Source organism: Numida meleagris, chromosome 5 (genome assembly GCF_002078875.1).
Source record: "Numida meleagris isolate 19003 breed g44 Domestic line chromosome 5, NumMel1.0, whole genome shotgun sequence".
NCBI classification, from domain to species: domain Eukaryota; kingdom Metazoa; phylum Chordata; class Aves; order Galliformes; family Numididae; genus Numida; species Numida meleagris.
In genome coordinates this window covers 33,455,899-33,480,092 of record NC_034413.1, presented here as the reverse complement: position 1 = coordinate 33,480,092, position 24,194 = coordinate 33,455,899, and the positions used below count along the sequence as shown (strand labels likewise).

Sequence of the window (24,194 nt, the reverse complement as noted above, 5' to 3'; positions counted from 1 at the left end):
GCAAAGCTGTGACTGGCACAGATGCCCTTTTTTTCCCTCTTTTTTAATTTTTTTTTTTTTGTAATCTTTTCTATTATTTGAAGTTACCAGTTACCTCCTCCACAGAACAAGTTCCACTCCTTCCACATGTCAGCCAAACTGTTACCATTCATCTTGGCTTGTGCGTAGTCCACTCTGCCTAAAATATTCACTTGTGGGGAGTATTTCCAGAGTAACAAGCATTTTCTCCTCGGGAACCAACTTTCTGAAATTCATTCAAAATTCAGCCTGCCTCTTCCAGAGGTTGGCAGACAAAGAGGTCAGCCTTCCCATCTCAAGACAACAAATGGAAACTTGAGTATATTTGAATGTTTGGTGTTCAGAAAACATTGCATGTTCCTCCACAGGGCAGAGGGTAGGTAGGTTGGGTGAATGACTGTGTTGAGGAACTATGGCTGCCCCTGGTCCAAAATCACTCAGGGTATCATTTTCCCAGGAGTAAGTACAGCCCCTTGGGAGTCACAGCAGAAGTGAAGGCCTGGGAGATTCCCAGAGGTTCTGCAGCATTGTCCCAGCCATACAAGCAGCTGTTTAACAGTGGAGGGAACAGCTGTGTTGTACTCCACTTCCTGAGGAGCCCTGCACAAGCTGCTGCAGGCATCCCCATTCTAGTGGAGCCTAGTGGGAGGTGTCCCTGCCTATAGCAGGGGGGTTGGAACTACGTCATCTTAAAGGTCCCTTCCAACCAAAACCATTCTATGACTCTGCTAACAAGGACAGTTACACCTGACATACAGAAACCAGTCTTTCCAATACCTCAGTAAGAATCTATCTTTAAAGTTCAACTCACAACATATGAAAGTGCGACAGAGAAGATAGCTACTTTATTCTAATGTGTTCCCCAAGGACAAAAAGAGAAGAAATATGAAATAAAGGTTAAATAATGAGAAAGAAATCCATAAGTAATTAGGGAGGCAAGTAATGGTGCTACATTTGAAACATCTAGAGGCAAAGGAGAACCTCCTTATGTGTTTGACCACGGGTGGAACAGACTGAGGCAAACGCTCTGATAACTCTCAGAGGAGGTAGCTTCAGCTCTCTATGTGTAAGCAGACATGCATTTTACCTAGACAGCTGAGAAACTGCGTGCAGCTTTACCTGTGCCCTCCTCATTTTATAACCTGGTGCAATGAAGAATCTTCCATAGAGCTTTGAAGAAAGCTATCTCCCACAAAAGGCAAACCGCAGGATGCCTTATGCTTAGCCATAGGGACAACTCAAAATAAAAAACAATGTGAAATGTTTAAAACATTTTTAATAGATATTCTCTATTGCAAAACTCATGAAAATACATGAAGTTGGCAGTCCTCAGAGCTGACTTACTACAGAAAAACCCTCTGTATGTTTTGCAAAGTTACTGATAGCTCTCTGAATAGTAAACTCTCCAATTCTTTTCTTATCTTTGCTTTGTTTCCAGAAAAAGTAAACTAAATCTGAATAAAATCAAGTTAAAAATGAGGATTAAAGAAAAGAGCACTGTCACACAACTATTAGAAAAAGAAAAGGATTTTGGTGAAGCATATTTCACGCTTTGAGTTCTTTTGTGAAATATTTTTCCTTAAATACCAGGAAAAACAGCACACTTGACTTGATAGTACTTGATCCCTCTTGTCCTGAATATTATGAAGCAGGGCCCAGTACTAGACTTCTGAACAGTGACTACAAGACTTGTCTCCCATCCACATTCAGACTTTGATACTAACAGAAGCTGTTTCATTGCTGAATTATCAGAAATATATGACAGGGGTCTCACAGCTCAAATGTTGTTAAGAGCCAGTGCCTACTTCAGACCTGCTGCCTAAGAAGTGGTGACTTGAAGTAGAACTAATATTAGCCTTGCAGACACGGGGTCACAGGCACAAACACCTGCTGAAAACAATGTTAAAAGTGTGCAGATAGGAGAAGTCAGCAGGCCAGGTCATCTGCACAATGAAGCAGCTGGTTCGACGTGTCGTTTAGCTTGAGCCCATGAGAGGTGAAGTGAAGGCAAAAAGAAGGTTTGGAACAGAAATGAATTTCAAGGTAGTGTCATGAGCAGGTCCCAGTGACATCCATCTGTTGGGCCTTATCTGAGAGTTTGTACAGCCTTCGTCAAGGTCAGGGAATGGTCAGAGCTATGTATTAATGGGGATCAGCAAAAGCTTGTGGTTTTTGCCAGGAAATAGAAAAAAGATGGAACATGCAGATGTTGAAGAAAGACAGACAACACAGGAACATCTTGAAAAGCTTCCTCCTGCAAGGCAGCTACCGCTGTAAGTGTACACAGGGATAAAGCAGGCAGGGGAGGTACTACATAAACTGAAGCCCTCTAGAACCCAAATACCTGCAAACACACAAGCTGTAACAAGTATCTGTTCTAGATCTTCCTCTCATTATTGCAAGACAGCGAAAACATATGAACCATTTTGGCTGGTTTGCAAGGATATTTAAGAACAGGATCAACAGAAAAAGACTGGTGCTACAAAGACAAGGTCCCAAAATGACGTGGCGGACAACAGAAGAACAAGGGTCAGGTTTTGATGAATAACAGAAAAAGCAGAACACACCCATAGGGCAGGAAGAGCAAAGCAAGCCCACAGCCAAAAGGCAATGGGCATCACATAACTGGCTCTACTGCTGTAATCACAGAAAAGGCTGAGCACCATGCCAAGAAGTACGCTGTAAGGGAAGAAGTCCTTTCAATCCAGGTGATGAAATCAGAGGCTCAAACAGCTGGGAGACAAAGTTTGGCAAGCTTAACCACGAAGCATTATGCAATTAGCAAAGAGAATAAGGAAATGCTGGAACAATTTGCTAAGAAAAACATCAGAGTTCCCACAATTGGGAACCTGTAAAAAATGATTGGGATGGGATTTGGTTGCCTAAATATAGGCATCTACAACTATTTCTGAGGCTCTGGGGGTACCCTCTGCCTGACATCCAGCTGTCACTCAAGAAGAAATCTGGTTCCCTTAAGTCCTGGCTCATACCTGCAAGTTGCATGCTGACATCTAAATACCCTGGGGTATCTCATGCCCTATAAGTCTTCCTGAAGTCTACTTTCTAGGAGAAAATATCTGCCTGTGGTCCACAACATCTGATCTTTCTCCCAGTGACAACCTAGACAGCTACAAACCTTCTGCTTTCACAGGCCAATGAGAAGGCAGAAATCTCTGTTATTCTCAACACAATCTGAGCACTTCCACCAGCAAAAAGCTTTAGGAATCGATCACACTGCTGACGTGAGCCAACAAATCTCTTCTCTTATACACTATGTAGAACTTACTTTTTCTTCCCTTTCCTGCAGCACTTAAGTCCAGCAGTCAAAGAACTGCATGACATGGACCACAGCCCTGTGACATTACAAGTGTGTATTACAGCTGCCAGATGGGCTCAGCTGACGCATGCTCAGGATCACTCTGGTCAGCAGATTTGAGGGTGGGATGGAATTTTGCCCACAGTGAGAAACACACTGACATTTTCTGCTTTCTCTTTGTACAATGGGAAATGATTTGCCTGATGAATGGGTCCAGTGTATCTTTCCACTTCAATTCCTTGTCAAACGAAGGACTCTCAGGCACCAGCAGCACCCCTGTGTTCTTTGCTTATGGCCATTACTAACCCAAAGAACCAGCTATTTTTATAATATAAAAGGGGAAATAAAAACAACAGCAAAAGTCCCACAACTTTAAGTCTTCACACCTGCTCTAAAGTATACAGGCATAACACATGACCTATGATACCCAAGAAGTCAGACTACAGGCTCAGCTACAGTTCTCAGAAGCATCAAGCAGTTTTTAACTTTTTATTACAAAGCCCTATGGGGATAGATTCATAGCATTATTTTTTACTATTATTATTTGGAGAACAGTATTTTACAGGAAAAAAAGGAACATGACAAATTTAGACCACAATTTCTTACGATGCCAGAAGTTCACATTTCCTTATGTCTCTTGTAAATTAATGTTTATTTTCCTACAGAGGAAAAAAAAATGGGGCTGTAATTTTGCCATTATGCTAATAATGTCCACCTATCCAATAATTAAGTTTCACACAGACCTCAGGATAAACAGAAGTTTGCGTAACAGTCATAAATCACATGGGAGAAGAGTATATGGAATGTTTCAAAACATCTAAAGGAATGAATGGACATTTGAAGCTATTCCATATTACGCATCAAATGAAAAAGACCAAACATCCCACATGCTATCAATATCTTGAAGTGTGTTTTCTGCGTGAGATGCTCTCTGCAGATTAAACTAAACTTTGAGAATTGTGTTTTCATGCTTAGCTTCTAAAACCTGCATTTCTTCCCCACCTTTCAAAGATTTTATTGTGATGAATGTTATTGGGCTCTACATTTATGATAGAAAACACTGGATTTGTATAGATTTTCATTAGCAGTTACATCAATAGAAATATACACTGAGCACAGAATAGAACATCCAGCAACTAATCCAACTTCTTTTATGTATCTTGAGCTGAAATGTCTCTGGCACGTGATGTAAGATGTGATCTCAAACTGACTATTGATGCCAACTTCACTATGGTCACCTTTTTCTACTATTAACACTTTTCTCATACTATTTCCTGCCTACAAGGGAACTGCGGGACATCAGAGGGTCCAAAAGAATGTTAAAGGACACTCCAAGACCTAGACACAAGGTACTAGATGAGAAAGATAACTGTTTCTAAGGCAAAATACAAACTTCATAATCATTAGCTCCCTTTACCATCCAGTCCTGGTCAATTTACAAAGTAAAATTAAGAAAATAATTTTAAACATATATACTTTTTTAAATATAAATAATGTTTCTGAAGTATTATAATAATCAGAATTCCCTACAGAGCAAACATCAGTTCACACCATAAACTGCACAGTGAACATCTCTACAGCTCTGAAAGAACAGGGAAGATAATTACTTCAAACAAGGCCCCAAAAGTGGATATATGTGACACTGACACAGAATTATCAAAATAGTTTGGGTATTACAAAACTTGCAAGGAAAAACTATCTTCTGAATGTCTTACATTACCAAAATTGTGTCCCCCTGGATTTGTTTTTAAGTCTTTTCATGTTCTATATTGTTAATTTTTCTGAAGAAAAAAGGTTAAATTCAGTGTGTATATCTACTTAGGATTCAAGATTAATATACGTTATTGATTTACTGCACTTTGCAGCTTAAAGTATTCTTAATGTCTTAAAAAGCTTAAACATAATTCTATGTACTAAATGACTTAGGCAAATATTGCATTAGAATTTAGTTTCTAAGCTACTCAAATTTAAAAGACTAAGATATTATTATGCTACTACTGTCAATGCGTTCATTCCTCAAAAGAAATAATACAAAAGCATTTCCCCTCAACCAACCTGGTGTATAAAGATCACCATCTCATAAGAAAATAAGGAGCTCAGCACACGGACAGAAAATAAGCTTTCACTAATCACAGTCAGAGAATTATGGACATTTTCCAATCCTCCAGCAAGACATTAATCACAGGAACCAGGCTTAAATTTATTGGCACTCTACAAGATTAAAGACAAGCATAGTTAAGGTGGGCTTATTTACCTACATGACTTTCCACCAGAAATGAGAAAGGTAAAATGGAAAGAAGTATTCTGAGAAGCAAAGAAAAGGAGGACAATGCATCTCATCCTCACAGTCAGACATAATGATAACTTGCATGGAAGTCAAGAGAAGTCATGCTTGAGGATTTGCAGGAGGACAGAAGTAGTTCCACAGTTGCATGAGAACAGTTTTCCTTTGTGCTTGAGGACTGATGTGGAAGGAAGTTTGAAAGATTTATGGGAGAAGTGGCAGAGGAATAGTAGATCCTGTGAACACAAGGGGGATCTTCAGCTGAGAAGCAGGCTTTAGAAAGACAAACATTTGAGTAAAGGGAAATTGATGCCTCATGAATAAACGAAGACAAAAGCTAAAGAGTCGAGGTTAAGAAGATATGCATGTGGATAGGAAATAAGATCACATTAAAAAACACTACAAAAGTTGAAGTATAAGAAGTTGAGAACCTGGCTGAGTTTTGATGAAAGAAGATTGTTCAATTTCAGCACAGTAATATTCCCACTTTCTCCCTCACATAATTAAGAGAGAAAAAAAAGGGGGGAGGGGGGGAAATAACTGCACTGGGAGCAAAGAGTGGTAGAAAAGGTTAAATGCCATCTAGAGAGAGAGATAATCAGAGGTCAAAGCAGCAGTACCTCAGGAAGTTTTTACCAAAATACTGAAAACATGTTCATGCCTTGTAGCAAACCAAGAAATACCATCCAAAAGCTTTATTTTCCCTAAGATTTCATAGTGACATAGATCACACTTTCTTTAGCAAACCACATGAACTTGCATTCACATTTACTCTGAAGGAATGCCAATGCCATAAAAGCAGAGCAAGATATCAAGACTTAACGTTTTTTAAGTTCTAGTTATTCTGTTGACAATAAATACCGAGACTCAGCAAGGTACTAAGCTTGTTTCATAGACTTGGAAAATTGCTTAATACAGCTTTGTAGCTGCCAGGTCCACAGGTGAATTGGACTCAGATGACAGAAAAACACAGTGCTCACTCGACAGTCTGCGCACAATGTCAGCAAGATAAAGGAGACTGTAAGGAGATATAGTCTAGTTTAAATTACGTGTGGCTTCCACATGCAACTGTAATAAGTTACGCAGACATCTGATAGATACTACATGATTAACTTCACTCCTTTTGAAAGCGAAGGATGACTATCTTTTTTTTTTTTTTCATTTTAGACAGTTAAGAAGCAAAGGAAAAGGATGGGAAAGACATTTGCTTTTGATTTGGACTACAGTTCATTTGTTCTGTGTTTGCTCTCCCCTAGAAGTGAACACTGACTGCTTCATACAGTTGCCTTTAACAATGATATATACCCCTACCTCCTGTGAACTAAACATCTAATTATTGACCTCTTTCCCCATCTTTCAATATAATTATACTTCTGTGTTCAAGGAAATGAGATGCAAAGTTCACAGAACTACAAAACATTCATTTCTGATGTCTATACGATTAGAGCTATTTGACCCTTCAGACATCTAAGGCACAGTAACACCATTTGGTTATTACAGCCAGTACTGCTAAAAAAAAAAATGGTCCTTATTTGCCTTTGGAAGATTATTGCAGGATTCCCACATATCAGCTCCGTGGCCAGGTGCCAGAGGAGTGTCTGACTCCCTGTAAAGTTCATAAATAGCTAACTGAAGTTAATTTGTCTTGGTTGCAATATATCACAGAGCGGTATTGGGATAACGTATGTGTAAAATGATTTTATGGCACAGGCTAATTTGAAGACACAAAATATGACAGTACAATAGGAATGAGTTAGAAACAGCCAGAATTTACATGGCTTATAGAAGCAGGAGTCTATTTCACAAATTCCACTAGGGCTATCTAGTAGGAGAAGGCACCCCATGTAGTTGGGACACCCTTGTGATGTTAGATATCAGGTAATGAAATTCTGAATAATACAACATTACTATCACTGAAGAACTGAAGAATATTCTTCATAACTTTAGCCAATTACATAAGTACTTAAGTCTCATCCCCTTCCAGAAACTCTTATAAATCTAGTTAATATTTATCTTAGGAAATTCAGGGGAATATTTCAGATGACAACGGATGTTAGAAGAAAAGCATAATCAGGTCCAGCGGGACCTCCAAACACAGCAATTAGAAGCTGTCAGGTTGATTGGGGAAAGATCAGGGAGGGATTTGATTTCACCAGATGTAAATTCTTCTCTTCTTTGTTCTCTGTAACTAAGCTGTGGGGAGCGCGGCTCCTGGGACTCTCCAGAAGGCATGTAACCAGGCTATGTTCTACCCTTCCACCCGCCCTCACAGAGGAAACAATCAGTTCCCTCTTGTTTACACTTCCAATGAAATTTTTGACAGAAGTGAGACCCTGTGTTACTTTTCACAGATCTCTCTATAACAATAACCTCAGTGTTTAAGAGAAGAAGAGACAAGAAGGTATTGGGGAGCCTGAATGCCAAGTGTCTCCCTCTGTTTTGCCCTCCCACACTACCTGGGGTGCATTTTCCCCCTCCTCTCTGCAGTGTTTTCTACACTGGACATCTGATCTGCTGTCCCTTACCAATATATTACTAGGCAGCCCCAGTTCTTCAGCAGTAGATGTCCAGCACTCCCTATAGACTTTTGGCTACGCCACTTGCTAACGAAGCTGAAAAAATGCCCTCCTATCCCCCACCTACGATAATATGCAACTATGACTTCTGATTACCTTGGACAGTTGCTGACTACTAGGCTATAGTGAACTATTGGGGTGAAGTATGTTATCACAATGTCACCTTGTTACAAATAGGGAAAAAAAAAACAACAAAGTAATTCATCAGCATTGCTTTTTAAAGCAAATAGTAGAGGCATCAAGTTCTTCATCAATTTTTCCTAGTAGTTTGGTTAAATCACAAAGCTGAGAGAAGAATAATTACTAGCAAACATCCAGAGGTAATCACTTGTAGTCACAGTCTGTTTCAGTAAATACACATATTTTTTCCTGTATCGTCCATTGTTATGGTTTTGTGATTTTTGTTGTTGGTATTCCACATCATTACATCATGTAAGGTACGGGCAGTTAATTAAGAGTTAATTCCCTGGTTACTGCAAACTGCCTTTTTTGGTATGGCCCTCCAAGGGGGAGGGCTTCCCTGCCGTTTTAGCCGCCGGACCGCTCGGGGCCGGCCCCTACCCTCCGACAATTTTTTTTTCCCCTTCCTCTTTCCTCGTTTTTTTTTTTCCTTTCGGGCCTGTCCCCCTTGTCAGGGATGCAGACCCTTAGATAATACCGTTACATCCATTTATGTCAGAGATGACTGCAGATTTCTGTAAACTTCCTCGCACCAAACATTCAGACTGTATTGTTTATATACCCATTGTATTTGATAAAAAAATTTTTACTCTTAATGCGTAGTCAACTGGGAATAGCTGGTTATCATCTATAAAATGAAATGTTACATCTTTCTTATCTTCCTTTAATCAATTCATAAAAAAGTTAATGTTATTATTAGCACTCTATTGCTAAATCTCTACATGCTAAAATACCATTTACACCATTTGTGGCAATTTCTTATAAAGACAATTTGTTATCACATCTCTGCACTTTCAATAGATTCCAAGCTCTGTTTCTCACTAAAAGAAAAAACAAAAGTGTAAGAGAGAAGGTGGGAATGCAGGTGAAGAAACTGGCACCCAGCTGTGCTGTAAAACCGAGTGGTTCCATGTAGTCAAGATGCTGGTGCCCATGTTTTCCAGAGAACAGAAAACTGTGCTAGACACTGCAATCCAAAGCTGTAAAAGAAAGTGGAGGAAACTCATTTATTCTGCTGTTAGCAGAAGGCACATGCTTTATGAACGTTGAATCTCTGAATAGATTTGTTTCCACCAGTAAGATACAGCCCAGCTCCAAAGTTCCTAGGTTCCTGTTAGCTCCAAAGTTCCTAGGTTCCTGTTAGCTGCATGCACACTACAGGTACAGAATGATGATGCACTGACAGACACGGTGGGAGTGAGTTATAGCGCAGGCTTACCTCCTGGGGAAACTGGGATTCCATGAGAAGTCACTTGTTGGCTCAGGCTGCATTTTGCAAGGCACAGAGATAGTAAAACAGATTTGAGATCTAGACTTGAATATTTTGAATGTTATGGCAGGAGGAAGAACCTGGGCTGAGCAACCCTGGGACAAACAGTGAATGACTGTCTGGCAGACCAAGGTTGTTAGTGATTCCACTTGATTCCATTGAGTTTATGCAAATGCTAAGAATAAATCCTATAGATGTCCTTTACAGGTTGAAGCATAAAAAAAAATGAAAAAAAGATTTTGTCTTTCAAGTGACAGATCACATAATTATTCTTTTCAGAATCTGAAATGTCATTTATATCCTGGCTTGAAATAACCTTTCATGTATTGCATTTAGAACAATCCCTTCACTGTAGTATCTTGCAGCCCACAATACAATCTGCATTTTCTTTATTCTGTACACAGGCCACCTTTGATAGGTTTCCCACAGCCCTCTGTTTCTCATGCACAAATTACCATGAGATATGGAGCCAGTATGGAAAAAAAAAATCATAGCTTGCATAGAATAAATAATATTTATATTTATGCTGTGGTTTCAATACAGATCATTAAACATCAACAGATTCCACATTTGTGAATATAACAGGAAGACTATATTAAAGCTGCTCACCAGAAACACAATACCACAATTACAGCAAACCTTTCAGAAAATGGAGAGGAACTGTACGAGTTGGACATACCGCAGATTTAGACCTCTCTCTCAACTGAAAAGAAAGAATGGACTATGTCAAAATCATTGAAACACTGGGAATATTGGTTAAAAAGTCCTTCATGGGGAAATTGTTTTTCTCTCAGTGAAAAACAAACTGTTCCAGGCACCAGCGATCATATAAAGCCTGTCACTGGATAAACCCTCATCTCAGAATGATGAATTCCTGTCTCTCATCTTTCGGCTGCTCTCGGTAAACAATCTGAGCTTCCAGCTGTTGAATGCCAAAGCAGAAGGCACTGGGGGCATCGCTTCAGATCCCTGCTGAGCCCTCACCTCTGCCACAGACCAGGCACTGCTTGCAGCTGCTGCTGCTGCCTCTCACTCATCTAGACCCAACATTTCTGTGTTTCTTGTTGAAACTGAGTTGGTTGTGGCAATGAATGTCAAAAATCCTTTTGCACAAGATTCCTTTCTTTCACAGTAACAGAAGCAGAGCCATTCCTCCTGCTGTACTTGATTAAAACATCACAATGCAAGAGCCTGCTTCATTGAAAGTTTGTGACAAAACAGTATCATCATTACTTAATAAAGACAGTATCTTGTGATACTCCAGCTCAAGTACCACATCCAGTTCCAGGGCTTGCAATGTAAGAATGATGTTGAGCTGTTGGATTGGGTCCAGGGGGGCAACAAAGATGATCAGAGGGCTGGAGCACCTCCCCTACAGGGAAGGGAGGAGTTGGGCTTCCTCAGTCTGGTGAAGAGAAGGCTTCAGGGGGACCTTATAGCGACCTTCCAGTACCTGAAGTGGTCTACAGGAAAGCTAGGAGGGACTTTCTACAAGGGCATGTAGTGAGAGGAGGAGGGAAAATGGCTTTAAACTGGAAGAGAGTTGATTTAGATCAGATATTAGGAAGTTAGGATGCTGAGACACTGGAAGCAGGCTGCCCAGTGAGGTTGTGGATGCCCCCTCCTGGGAAGCACTCGAGGCCAGGCTGGATGGGGCTCTGAGCAACCTGGTCTAGAAGGAGGTGTTGGAACTAGATGATCTCCAAGGTCCCTTCCAACCGAAACCATACTATAACCTTGGAAAAGAGTGAGTCTATCAACAAAGTTGTAAGAAATAAGAGCAGAAGTTATGAAAAATACATCGAGGTTCTAAGGTATTAAAAAGGACTTTATTATTACACTATAACAAAGGTGGTCCACACTTATTTGAATACACTCAAGTCTGTCACCTTCCCAATATAGAAATAATTTTCTAAAAGTTTGGAAGGCGTGAAATGATGACAAGCAGCTAAAACCCACATCCCACTGCCGTCCTATCAGCAGCATAGCAGCCAATCTGTGCTGACTCCTCCAGCGCCTGCCAAGCAACAGAGTTGTTCTGATTTAACAAATATACCTTGCAGTAAGACAACCCTACAGGGAATACAAAGCAGACATGACTCTAATAGTCTAAAATATAGAATCGCCACACTGAGAATCAATATTCTAGAGGAAATAGCGTAAAACACCCTGCACAGGAGGTGTTCCATCACCAACTGTGTCCTCCTCCCCCCCTCCCCCCCAAGCTGTAAGCCTTGGCCAGGCAAGCAGCCATCGACTGCAGAGCTCTAGTTTCAGTCAGATATTCTGCTTCATAAGCTGGAATCCAATTGTCAATGTGATTAGCTTCCTCTGGCCCTACAGACAGAGCCAAGCGAAGCTAGCTAGAATAATTCACTGAGAAGCCAAGAAAATCAAGCGCATGGAGTATTTTGCCTCATCAAATCAAATCCCACTTGAAAAATAAGTGACCGATCACTCCGGAAGAAGACTTGGTTGAGGTTCAGCACACACTGTGAGAGAAGTGAAATGCTTGAGAAGAGGTTGTCTTGGCAACGTCTGATTCATATTTAAAGATAAAATCACTCTCCAAAGCTAACAAAGTGGATGACAGAGAAAGAAAAGAAATTTAGGCATTCTTACTCTCTTCACAGCAGAAAGCATTGCCTTCTGTCAGTTGCTTGAATTATTGGGGGATTGCTTGGTAAGATTTCTTCTTTTCATCACAAAACATCCCTTTTATAGCAACTGTTAAGACAAACAAGTCTTCAGTCTAGAAAAACAAACTCCTCCAAGTTGCTCATTATATGAAACAGCATGATGCCTCAATATTTAACGTACCACCTCTGTTTTCACTTATATTAACACACCAGCAATCGCTATATTACCGTACAGACACGTTCTCATTATCAATTTGTGCACATGCTTTGTAAAAAGTACAGACTAGCAAAGATTTTTTTTTAAATGGCTTTTTGCATAGTTGGTGATTTTAAAGAGCTCTAAGTGACATTTTATTTCCCCTACACAGAATTGCATTAGATTGGGGTGCAATGATTTGGGTAGGATATGCATACAACACAGGCATACGAGGCACAGGGCAGAGCAGCAACAGCAGAGCACTGCATGCTGGGTCCCTCCAGGTATGTGAGGAACTTCCAGATGCTTCTTCTTCACAGCAGACATTGATTCTGTACTCTGCTCCAGAGAACCTGCTTTAGTGAGGGCTTGGACTAGATGGCCTCTGGAGGTTTCTTCCAACGCCTACCATTTTGTGATTCTGAAGCCATGTTCTCTTAGGCCAGAAATCATAATTATTAACTGTGTTTTGCGAATTGCTTTGCTAGTAAAATGTACCAAAAAATGGGGCCCTGGGCAGCCTGATCTTGTGGGAGGTGTCCCTGCCCAGAGCAGGGGTTAGAAGTGGATGGGCTTTATGGTCCAACCAACTCCATGATTCTGTTACTCCACAATTCCATATTAAATCATTTACAGAAGACAAAAAAACAAGTTTATAAAGTTTTGCCATTCTATTTCAGTCTCTCTTATCAAACACTTCAGGACTATGGATTTTTTTTTTTTTGGAACATCCTGCATCCCATAGTCTCTCACATTCAGTTACAGAGACAGCTTGAGCAACTTCCAAATATTTTTCCTGAGCACACACTCTGTGACCCTGAAGACCTGTTTTCCCTCTTTCTTCGAGGACTCACTATCTGCCAGCCCTGGAGCACTGCTCACTGCCCATTGGGCTGCTCATCTGCCTGCACTGCTGAGCCAACACCTCTCACACACACCTCCGGCCTCATCTACTAATAAAAGTGAACCCATCATTACTTCTCTCTAAATCATCAGCTTTAAACTGGATACCTTAGGACACCCTCAACTTCTCCTGACTTGGCAGCTTTTACCATTTCTGTCTCCTTGGCACTTCCCAATCCATGCAATGCTTATCTCTGTCCCATAACTGTTAGTCTCCTCAATAGACTCTTGAGACAACCACTATTGAAATCTGAAGATTTGTACTAAATTGGTGGAGAAGACTGATTTAAACACAATCAATGTCTTCATCAGATCTTTCACTTAGTGAATAATAGACCTTCTTTAATTGCCTTCTTAATAATAATTTTTCATGCCACTGTGGAGTTCATTGCTCTTATTCTCAGGCTCACCTGAGCACCAATGACATGCAGTGCTCCCATCCGCTAGCCCACTATTCAAAGCAGACTTTGTATTAATTTCACCCTTTTGACTTCAGTTTCCCTTTTAGTTATCTTCCTTTTTTCAGCCCTGACTTTTAGCACTATTATGCTAACACATGGTGCAACCCTTCCCTCAACAATGAGATGTCTAACACTTTTATAAAGGTAGTATTCTCTCTTAATGGGAATGAACAGGTGGGCATGCCAGAAGGATGTGACCATTACATTTAACTGGTTGGCAATAAAGGATGATCCCAAATACTTGCTGCTAATACTGTATAAGTTTCAGCAATGGCAAGCTTGAAAATAAGCCTATTCCCTCCCCCTCCCCTCCCCCCCCCGAAAAAAAGCCTTGAGAAACATGAAGCTAGAGAGCAGAGCCAGATGCTGCAACCTCTTCTGTGACTGCGTGCACCAGCAGTGCTCTGCCCTCAAGTTCATACCGCATGGCAGAAGAGCTGCCAGGTAGTTGTTGCTGATTGACTGCCACACAGCTGGCTCAGAGACCCTCTGCAGAGAGCTCTTTTCTTTTTGCTGGATTCTGCCTTGCTTCCATTCAGCCCCTCAAAGAAAGCCCAGTCTACATTTTCCAGTACCGTTACCTGAGGGATGGCTGGATTAGGAGCTGATTTACTGGATTATTTTACAAAGAAATCATCCCACCGCTTTTGCCTGACATCACTTGCCATTAGCTGCCCTGAGTTCTCTCACCACACAAGTCTTTCATGACAAATTAATTAGGACAGTGTATGACATGCAAGCTTGATTTGTGCTCTAGGTAAGTGATGAAGTGGAATCATAGAATGGCTGGGGTTGAAAGGGACCTCAAGGATCATCAAGTTCCAACTCCCCTGCCACAGGCAGGGCCACCAACCTCCGGATCTGGTACTAGACCAGGTTGCCCAGGGCCCCATCCAACCTGGTCTCGAACACCTCCAGGGACAGAGAATCCACAGTCTCTTTTGGCAGCCTGTTCCAGCACCTCACATCTCTCTCTGTGAAGAACTTCCCCCAACATCCAATCTAAACCTTCCCTCTTTGAGCTTAAAACCATTCCCCCTTGTCCTATCACTATCTAACCAAGTAGAAGTTGATTCTCCTCCTTTTTATAATCTCCTTTTAAATACTGGAAGGCTGCAATGAAGTTTCCTCACAGCCTTCTCCAGGCTGAACAAGCCCAGCTCCTTGAGTCTGTCTTTGAAGGGGAGGTGCTCCAGCCCTTTGATCATCTTTGTGATGGAGCCCAGGATACCATCAGCCTTCCAAAATGCAAGAGCACACTGCTGGCTTCACATTCAGTTTTTCCATCCACCAGGACCCCCAGGTCCTTCTGTGCATGGCTACTCTCAAGGAGTTCTTCTCAGTCTGTATACATAACTGGGATTATTCCAACCCAAGTGCAAAACCTTGCTCTTTGCTATGTTGAACCTCATTAGGTTCACACAGGCCCACCTTTCAAATTTGTTGAGGTCCCTCTGGATGGTGTCCCTTTCTTCTAATGTGTCAACCATACCACCCAGCTCAGTGTCATCAGCAAACTTGCTGAGGGGGCAGTTAAAGCCCATCATAGATGTCATTAACAAAGATACTGAAGAGCACCAGTCCCAAGACAGACACTGCTCGTCATCAGCCTCCACCTGGACTTAGTGCCATTCAACACAACCCTCTGTGTTGAGTCTTCCAGCCAATTCCTTATCCACCTCACAGTCCTCCCCTCAAATCCACCTCTCTCCAATTTAGAGATGAGGATGTGGTGGGGAACCATGTCAAAGGCCTTGCACAAATCCAGGTGACATCAGTCGCCTTCCCTTTTTCCACTGATGTCATCATCCCATCATAGAAGGCCATCAAATGGGTCAGGTATGACCTGCCCTTGCTAAAGCCATGCTGGCTGTCTCAGATCACTCCCTCATCCCCTGTGTGCCTTAACATGTCTTCTAGGAGGATCTGTTCCATGATCTTCCCGTGCACAGAGATGAGGCTCACAGGCCTGTAGTTCCCTGGGTCCTCCTTCCTCCCTTTCTTGCAAATAAGAGTGATGTTTCCTTTTTTCCAGTCCCCATTAACTTCTCCCAGCAGCCACAACTTTTCACATATGATGGAGAGTGGCTCAGCAACCACATCAGCCAGCTCCTTTAGGACCCTGGGATGCACATCATCTGGCCCCATGGACTTGTATACATTTGGCCTCATGAGGTGGACTCAGACTTGCTCCACCCTTACAGCAGGAAGGGGGGCGGAGGGCGGGATTTACTCCCCCAATTCCCACCTAGAGACCCAGGGATGCGGATTTCAGGGACATGAGAAATATTAGAATCCTGGCTGCCTGTGAAGACTGAGGCAAAGAACTCATTTAGTACCTCAGCCTTCCCCATATCTGTTGAAGCCAGATCTCCCTCCTCATTTATCAGAGGTGGCATGCACTCTTTGGCCTGCCTCTTCTGGCCAATGTACCTATAGGATCCCTTCTATTTGTTTTTAAACATCCTTCACCAAGTTCAGTTCCATCTGCACCTTGGCTTTCCTAATCCCCTCTCTGCAAGTCTGGACAGCATCCCTGCACACTCCCCAGGTGACATGCCCTTGTTTCCACAGCTGGTACAATCCCTTCTTTTCCCTCAGCCAGACCAGCAGGTCCTTGCCAAGCCATGCCGCTTTCCTGCCTCCCCTGTCCGCTTTCTTATTCTGAGGGAAGGAAAGCTCTTGTGCTCTCAGAAACACATTCTTAGAGAGTAGCCAGCTTTCTTCCACTCCTTTGTCTCTAAGGACAGCTTCCCAGGAGACCCTTTCTCAAACCTCCAGAAGAAATCTGAAGTTTTCCTCCACTGCTTCCTAGAGGGACATGAGAAGGTTTTGGACAGGGGGTTGGCAACATTACCTCCTCTGAGGAGTCCCTGCAAGATCCTACAGGACAGTTCAGAGGTTTCCCCCCCCCCCACACACAATCTCCTGACACAACAGCAACCCCTAGCCTTTCTCTGTCCCGTTGCACTTGACATTCTTCCCTCATCAGATCTAGTATAAAGCTCTGGACTAGAATAGATAGCTACCTGTCTTAGCACCAGCAGCAACTGGCGGATTTGGGACCAAAGCAGCTCATACTTGAAGAAGTGAAGAGATGTAAAAAAAATTATTTTCTTTTCCATATTCCCAATAGTTTCCAAAGACCTTTGTGAATATATTACAGGGTTAGCATTAGTATTATTATGAGTACAAACATGAAATATAGCTAACCATGCAGGAAAGAAATAAGCCTTTTTTCCATCTTACCTCGTAACTGTAAATAATGCATAAAAAGCACTTGCTACATTTATCTATTGTGTTCTCTACAGAAGAGACTATGTTTGTTCAATGATCAGCCTGTAGCATGCTCCCAACAGCAGGGCTGGTCACTGGGCAATCCTCATGGATGCCAATAATCTCTGCACACATGACCCCAGCGAGAAGAAGCTCCCTTCCAGCCTCCCTTACTGTTTCTTTGCAGTGAACCAAAAGAGAATACAATTATATGAGGAACGATTCAGGACTGAAGTTTCTTGAGTGTTCAGCTTGTTAGGATTACAGATATGTCTTGTGGGATTCCAAATGATCTTCAAGACAAGCTACAGTGCAAAGGGGCTTCAGCATCTGACCCTCAGAAATGCATTGTGTATCCAGCTTCATCATTCAATGCCTTCATAGTAAAGCTTAGTAAAATTCTGAATGTATATTACAGTTATTTTATTTTTCAAATTTGCTGAGATGAACAACTAATTGGTTAGGCCTACTCTTTGGGATTGGTATCACACTAAAGCACACCTCAGTTCTGCCCTGCAGACTAGGCATTACTGCAGAACTGCACGGTGCATCTCCATTCAAGGAGAAAACCACATCCGGAGAGTGGGATTTTCAGAGCTTGGCTTGGGGGAGAGAATGGGCGGGAACTGAAGAACTTACAGAGTACTTACAGAGACACCTTGCTGAACTGATAGGAAAGGAAACATTTGTGGGTTTTGCAGACTAAGCAGTGAAATATTGGAACAGTGTTTTAAAAAACTCGAGCCAAAACACACTTATGTTTATCTGATAAAAGTGACCATTAAGAAAAAGTGTTTTCCTGACAGTAGCAGAACTCTTCCTGGGAGTTCCTCTCCCCCAAGAGAATTACTCAACTGAGAACTCCCAGACACCCTCAGAAAACCTTTTAAAAACTGCCTCTTATTATTCAAGGGCACACTTCTCTACCATTACAGCCTCCCAAGGACTTCAAGGGCAAAAGAAATCCAAATGTGACCTACATAAACTACATGACACTCAAGCCAGTGGATGAGGACTGATGTACTTTAATCAAAAGCACAACCATAGTAAAGTTTATGTTTCCTCTCTCCGCTTTTTCTGCCCTTTAAATGGAAGAAAACTGTGATTAAGACTAAATAGGTTAAGTAGAATCCATTTCTAATGCCTACATTAAGAAGCCTACATTAATCATCAAGCTTTCTTATTGATTTTGGTAGAGGGCAACATTGTACAGTTAGAAAACAACCACTAATCATGCTGAACTCTCTCCTTGTGCTCTGATACTCTGTTCAGATTAGAAACATGGTTCAGAGGTAGCTCTCAGGTCAACTTGTCACCCTGAACCACCTAAGCATTAATGTGCGTACCACTTACTGCAAACAGCGTAGCAGTGATGTATTATGAGAGTCAGATCAAATTGGACTGTGTTTACAGCATTTAATAAAACTGCCAAATTTTCTTCCTGAAGAAGTCTGAATTATACACAGAATAAAGCTTCCTAAGACAGCACATGAAAGAAGAAATATAAACCAAACAGTACATCACCAGCTAAGATAGCTAGTCAACATATGTCCATCAGCCTTGCAACGGAAAGATAAAAATCTCTCAGAAACTTTATTACAAACTAATCCAAGAGATGAACTGATAGGTCATCAACAGTACTACAAAAATACGTAAGACACTGAGCAGAGTTATTTGGCAGTGAAATGAGCAGGCTATGTTTTATGTATTCCAGCTTTGTGATTTATTGGATACCTGTTGAGTATAAGTACACAATAAAGGGAAATGATGTTTCTACTTAAGCAGACTCATGAAGCCAAAACATGTGAGAATAAAATAATACCTGAAATTCTAGTTCATTTTCCATTGTCCAAACATCTTTTTACTGCTGTCACAGTTTTGTCATTTTCGGTTATTGGTATTCCACATCATAACATCATGTAGTGAATGTACCTGGTTCTCAGAAGAGAAGGACTACTACATCCCCCATGGTACTTTGCTCCTCTGTTACCATTTTCCAGCCGGAGGGAAAAGATAAAAGCTTGCAGTATAAAAACTTGCAGATCACGAGACCTCGTCCCTTTTTCCGCCATCTCTCGTCTTGGCAACACCTCACTCTCCAGCCGTCTTATCGTCAGTAGTAGAGTAAGGCCTACCTTGATTTTGGGACATTCTCTCTCTCTGTATTGGATTTATCAGCTTAAATTGTAATTATATTGTATTATACTGTGTTGTTTTGCATTCCGATATCTTATTTAGTAAATTAGTTTGTTTCTCCTCAGATTGTTGCCGCTGTTCTTTGCTCCCAGGGCCATCTCCTTACCCTTTTCCCTTGACACCAAGCATCTTTACCAAATTGGCATCCCCTTCTACATGCAGCCTCCACTGTAAGCGCTTGGATTGGTGCGACTTCCCATTCGGGTCACAAAAAGAGTGACAGGAATTCAAACAAGCAGATCAGTATGTCTGTTCTTACCATATAGGCACACCGACACAAGATTATAAACACTAAAGCTTTAATCTTCTCTTGTTACTTCCACAAACACCCCACTGAAGCTATTTCACATAGCATTTCATGTTTACACTCTTTGCACAAGAATGTTCGCCCACAAAGCTTTCCTTCACAAGTCAAGACCACACCAAAATAATGAAGGAACGAAACACTGTACAACTCTACCAAGCAGCCCTAGCAACTCCTGCCGCAGTGCTTGCTTAAGTGCTGAGCAGCTCCTCCCTCCCAGTAGAGAATGCAACGATTCTCTCACTTTTTCGTAAGTTCTGTTACCAACCTTCTTAACTGAAATAGACTTCGAAATGCAATATTCCTAAAGGTTACAGTAGATGTTAAAAGGAAGGAAGCAAGTAACTAAATAATGAAAGTGCATATTAACTTAAAGAAACAATAAGGCATAAAACATACTAAAAATTTAAGACTCACCCCATTACCCTGGATTTGATCCCCATTCCTCCGTTATGTATATGCATTGCGTAGTGTGCAGCTTTATATGCTGACTCAGTTTATCTGAGGACATAACCTGAATGGCTTTTACGAACAGACATAGTCATAAAAGCTTCAGAAACTTCAGATATACATGCCAACTGTGCTGCTGCTGTCAGTTGTCCAATATGCCACTGGAAGGACAGTGCACGAAGACTTCAGAACATCCCAAGTATTAACTGCAGGAGAACAAAAAAGTCCACTTTACTAATATAAAGCAAACAGGAGCAGGAAGACGCATGAAAATAAGTGTTAATTTCATGAATTCAGATCTATTTGCTAGAAAAGTGTTAGACAGTAACTGTTTCAGGATTAATATGAATATCTTTCATTCATTCCACTGAAGGCTTCCTTGGTATCAGTTTCCTAATCTCACAAGTCAATAGTATTTCCTAGGACATATCAATTTTTTATTTTCATCTCCTTGGTAGTTCATTTGACATGCCAGCTGAGAATCTGAACCGAAAACGTCTGCAATTTATCAAAAGCATTTTATGAATGAGTTGCAACATAAGAACATGAGATCAGGAATTAAGACTGCCAAGGGAACTGGAATGCTTCATCTAGCTGCGTGTTAGAAGCTGTTAGAGAAACAATGTATAATACAAACTAAGGAATCACTAGAAATGCAGCAAAAAGCAACGCGGAAGACAACAACCTTGCCAACAGCTATGACCAGAAGCAGAAAGGACACAAAAGAAACAACACCCTTTGAAGAGCAATTGTTCGTGTAGTTACCTATCAGGTGCAGAAGTCTCACACGCATGCATTTAAGCCTCCACTTTCAAACATGCACAACAGCCAGGTCTCCCACCAAGCTGAACAAGTCACACCCAAGCTCCTGACTTAAAGTAACAGGACAGCAAATTTGCCTTTTTTCCTCTCAGACCCCAGGGCTCATTTGCTGTGATGCTGTTCTCTCCCAGAGGATTTTCACTGTTATGATTCAGCATGCAAAATTCACAGTCAAATGATTTGAAGCTGTACTGTCTAAACAAAGACTGAAACTAAGAATAAAGGGGGTAGTAGGCATGTCACAAGGGTGTGCAATGCTCTAGAGGTCTATGGGAGCATCTCTTCTCCAAAGAGACCAGGGCAGCAATGCAAAAAGCAATTCTTCTTCTCCTTGTCTCTGTTTTTCATTGTTTCATTGTTTTCCTGCAGTAACCATCCTGCTTTAGTGCTCCCTCCTATGACACCACGTATCCACCTTTTGAGGGCAAAACAAAATCTCTCTCGTCCCGGCAGTGTCTCGCTCCCCAGCTGTCTCACCATTGGTATTAGAGTAAGGCCTACCTTAATTTTGGACACTCTCTCATTGTATTAGATTTATTAGCTTAAATTGTAATTATACTGTATTATACTGTGTTATTTTGCATTCTAATATATTATTTAGTAAATTAGTTTGTTTCTCCTCAGATCATTGCTGCTGTTTTGTTCTTAGGCCCATCTCCCTACTGTTTTTCCCTTTTCCCTTTCCTGGGGCACGGGTCCACCTCCCCATTTATTATGGAACCAGGCCAAACCAGCCCGTAAAGAAGTAGGCATCTGGTCGTTTCACTAACATTATTTCAAATAAAACCAGTGAGGAGCAAATGCTGTCAGATATTCCTCCAGCTGCAGATCAGTGCCAGCACCACAGCTAACGCTTGTGAACACGAGTACTACTGTCTGTCCTTGCAAGCCAAGTTGCTCACTGCCCAGCCTGGTTCCTCCTCTCGTTCTCCCTAGCTGACTTAAATGACCTAGCTATGGGCGCTCTGTCTCTCAGGGAAGAGCCCCAGGTCTGCACTGTGGGACCGACAGCTCCATCACTGCAAAGAGTTCACCTGAGAACCCCCAGTCAACTGCAAGGGGGGTGTGAAAGTGAATGAGAAGTGCATAACTTCTGTGCTTTCCTTCTTTTTGAAGTACTCCACTTTTATTCTCCCTACCACCTATATCCCCAGGTAGGAATCCATTTAAGAACACAGCACAATATGAGATGGGAAAAACAAACAAGTTGCAGAGCTGCCTGAAGCACCGACAGACAGTGGATTAAGTTACTGCACGCTAAGCCCTTTATATCTTAGGGTTGTGAGTCAGGAAGACTATTGCTAAATTAAATGAAAACAAATGAGTGCAACTATCCTGCAGAATCAAGGATCTAAAAAGGAAAGACAAAACACCAGAGCCCAGCCAGGCAATTAAGTAATCAGTCAGTACTCTGTCATCCTGTCTGTCACACAAACGTGACAGAAGACAAAACACCTGCTGACATGGCTGCTGCAAGTCTTTTCAGACCAGCAAGTCTTTTCTATGAGCAGGCTCTTTTTTTTTTTCCAGTGGATTGTCATCTTTTTTTTGTGTGGGGAGTCACATTTCTAAGCCTACCAGATACACTTCTCATTTATGGTTCACTTAGATGTTCAGTTCATACTCCTTTATTGTTCTTTGACAAGTTTCTGGATTACCCATGTATTGGTAGATAACAGTTTCAATATCATATCATCACTCCTGCTAAACCAGAAGATTACAGAAAATGAAAACATCAAACAAGTTCTCTACAAGAAATGTGCTAAACCTCAAGCACTTTCTAAGTTAGACATTAAAGCTTCTAGTGTTTTAACTAAATACCTACTCACCATTTATCCCTAGTTTAAAATAATTTGGGTTTTTCAGTTCACAGAGAAAAGCCCTGCCTATTCACAGTACAACTCAAAGAGCTAAATTATTCATACCTAAAAAAAGAAAGATGTTGAAGAAAGACTGGCCCAAAGATGATATAAAACTTCCTATACTCTTTTATATACTAAATGTGGGTTATATATTTATGAAGGCAATACAAGTGGAACATTACCCAGAGATATAATTCCTATAAAGGCTTCTCTTTTTCTGATCCTTCTAACTCTTCTCATCATTTTATGATATGTATGGCAAATGCCTGGGAATACAGGACTTTTACTTACAATCTATTGCACCAAAACACTATGATTCTTCCAAATGCCTTGAGCAGATCAGGCTTTGTTTTTCCTTTGTAGTATTGTCACACTCGATATACAATAGGATATTCTGTCTAACTTCATGAATTAGTCCCATTAATTTCTTGATCTAATGGCATATTGAAACAGGTAACACTATGTGCTTGGGAAAAGTAGCTCACTTCCTTTCAAAGTTATGTTCGGTCTCATTTAAATGAATATCCCCATCTCCTGATGTCATGGGAGAACAAGCAAGTGCAGAGCCCCCTCTTGTCTTCACAATGATGGGGGCATTTTTCATATCTGTTCTTATTTACTGCTTCTGTGCCGTGAACAGTATCAAACTTTCCACTCTTTCAGAATGAAGTTTTCCTACATCTCTAAACTCCCTTGTTATCGCTCCCTGGTCATCCTGCTTTCATGTGGCAGAAAAGACACTAAGAGATGGAAAAGCAGATGAAATGACTTGGGAGCACACATTTTTATACTGTGAGAGGAGATGCCTGCATACCTTACACAGGGATACATTACGTTTTCTAGTTTCTACATCAAGAAAGGGTACATCTAGTGATAATTTAGTACAATGTTACCAGATAAGGCACTTGCCAATGCAGTAAAGGACATTTGAAAAGATGACCAATAACACCTGAATGTCAAAACTCCACAACATCAATCTCAAGTAATCAGCAGGGAAACTTACACATGGTGTATATGCATAGAATCATAGAATTAGCTAGGTTGGAAAAGACCTACAAGACCATCCAGTCCAACCATCCACCTACCACCAATAACCCCACTAAACCATGTCTCCCAGCACTATATCTAAACATTTCTTGAACACCTCCAGGGACGGTGACTCAACCACCTCCCTGGGCAGCCCATTCCAGCGCCTGACCACTCTTTCAGAAAAGTAGTGTTTCCTAATGTCCAGCCTAAATCTCCCCAGTGCAACTCGAGGCCATTCCCCCTCATCCTGTCACTAGTTACAAGAGAGAAGAGGCTGACCCCCAGCTCACTACAACCTCCCTTCAGGTAGTTATAGAGAGCAATCAGGTCTCCCCTGAGCCTCCTCCTCTCCAGACTGAACAATCCCAGCTCCCTCAGCCCCTCCTCATAAGGCCTGTGCTCCAGACCCCTC

The 24,194-nt window shown here is 41.4% G+C and overlaps 1 long non-coding RNA gene across 2 annotated transcripts in view; it reads right to left on the bottom strand.

Moving 5' to 3' along the window:
• LOC110400428 overlaps nt 1-24,194 on the bottom strand; it is a 145,019-nt gene that overhangs the window by 113,960 nt on the left and 6,865 nt on the right. For both annotated transcript variants that reach the window (XR_002439829.1, XR_002439828.1), the window contains exon 2: nt 20,037-20,275. This is a non-coding gene — a long non-coding RNA (uncharacterized LOC110400428). The remainder of the gene's footprint in view (nt 1-20,036; nt 20,276-24,194) is intronic.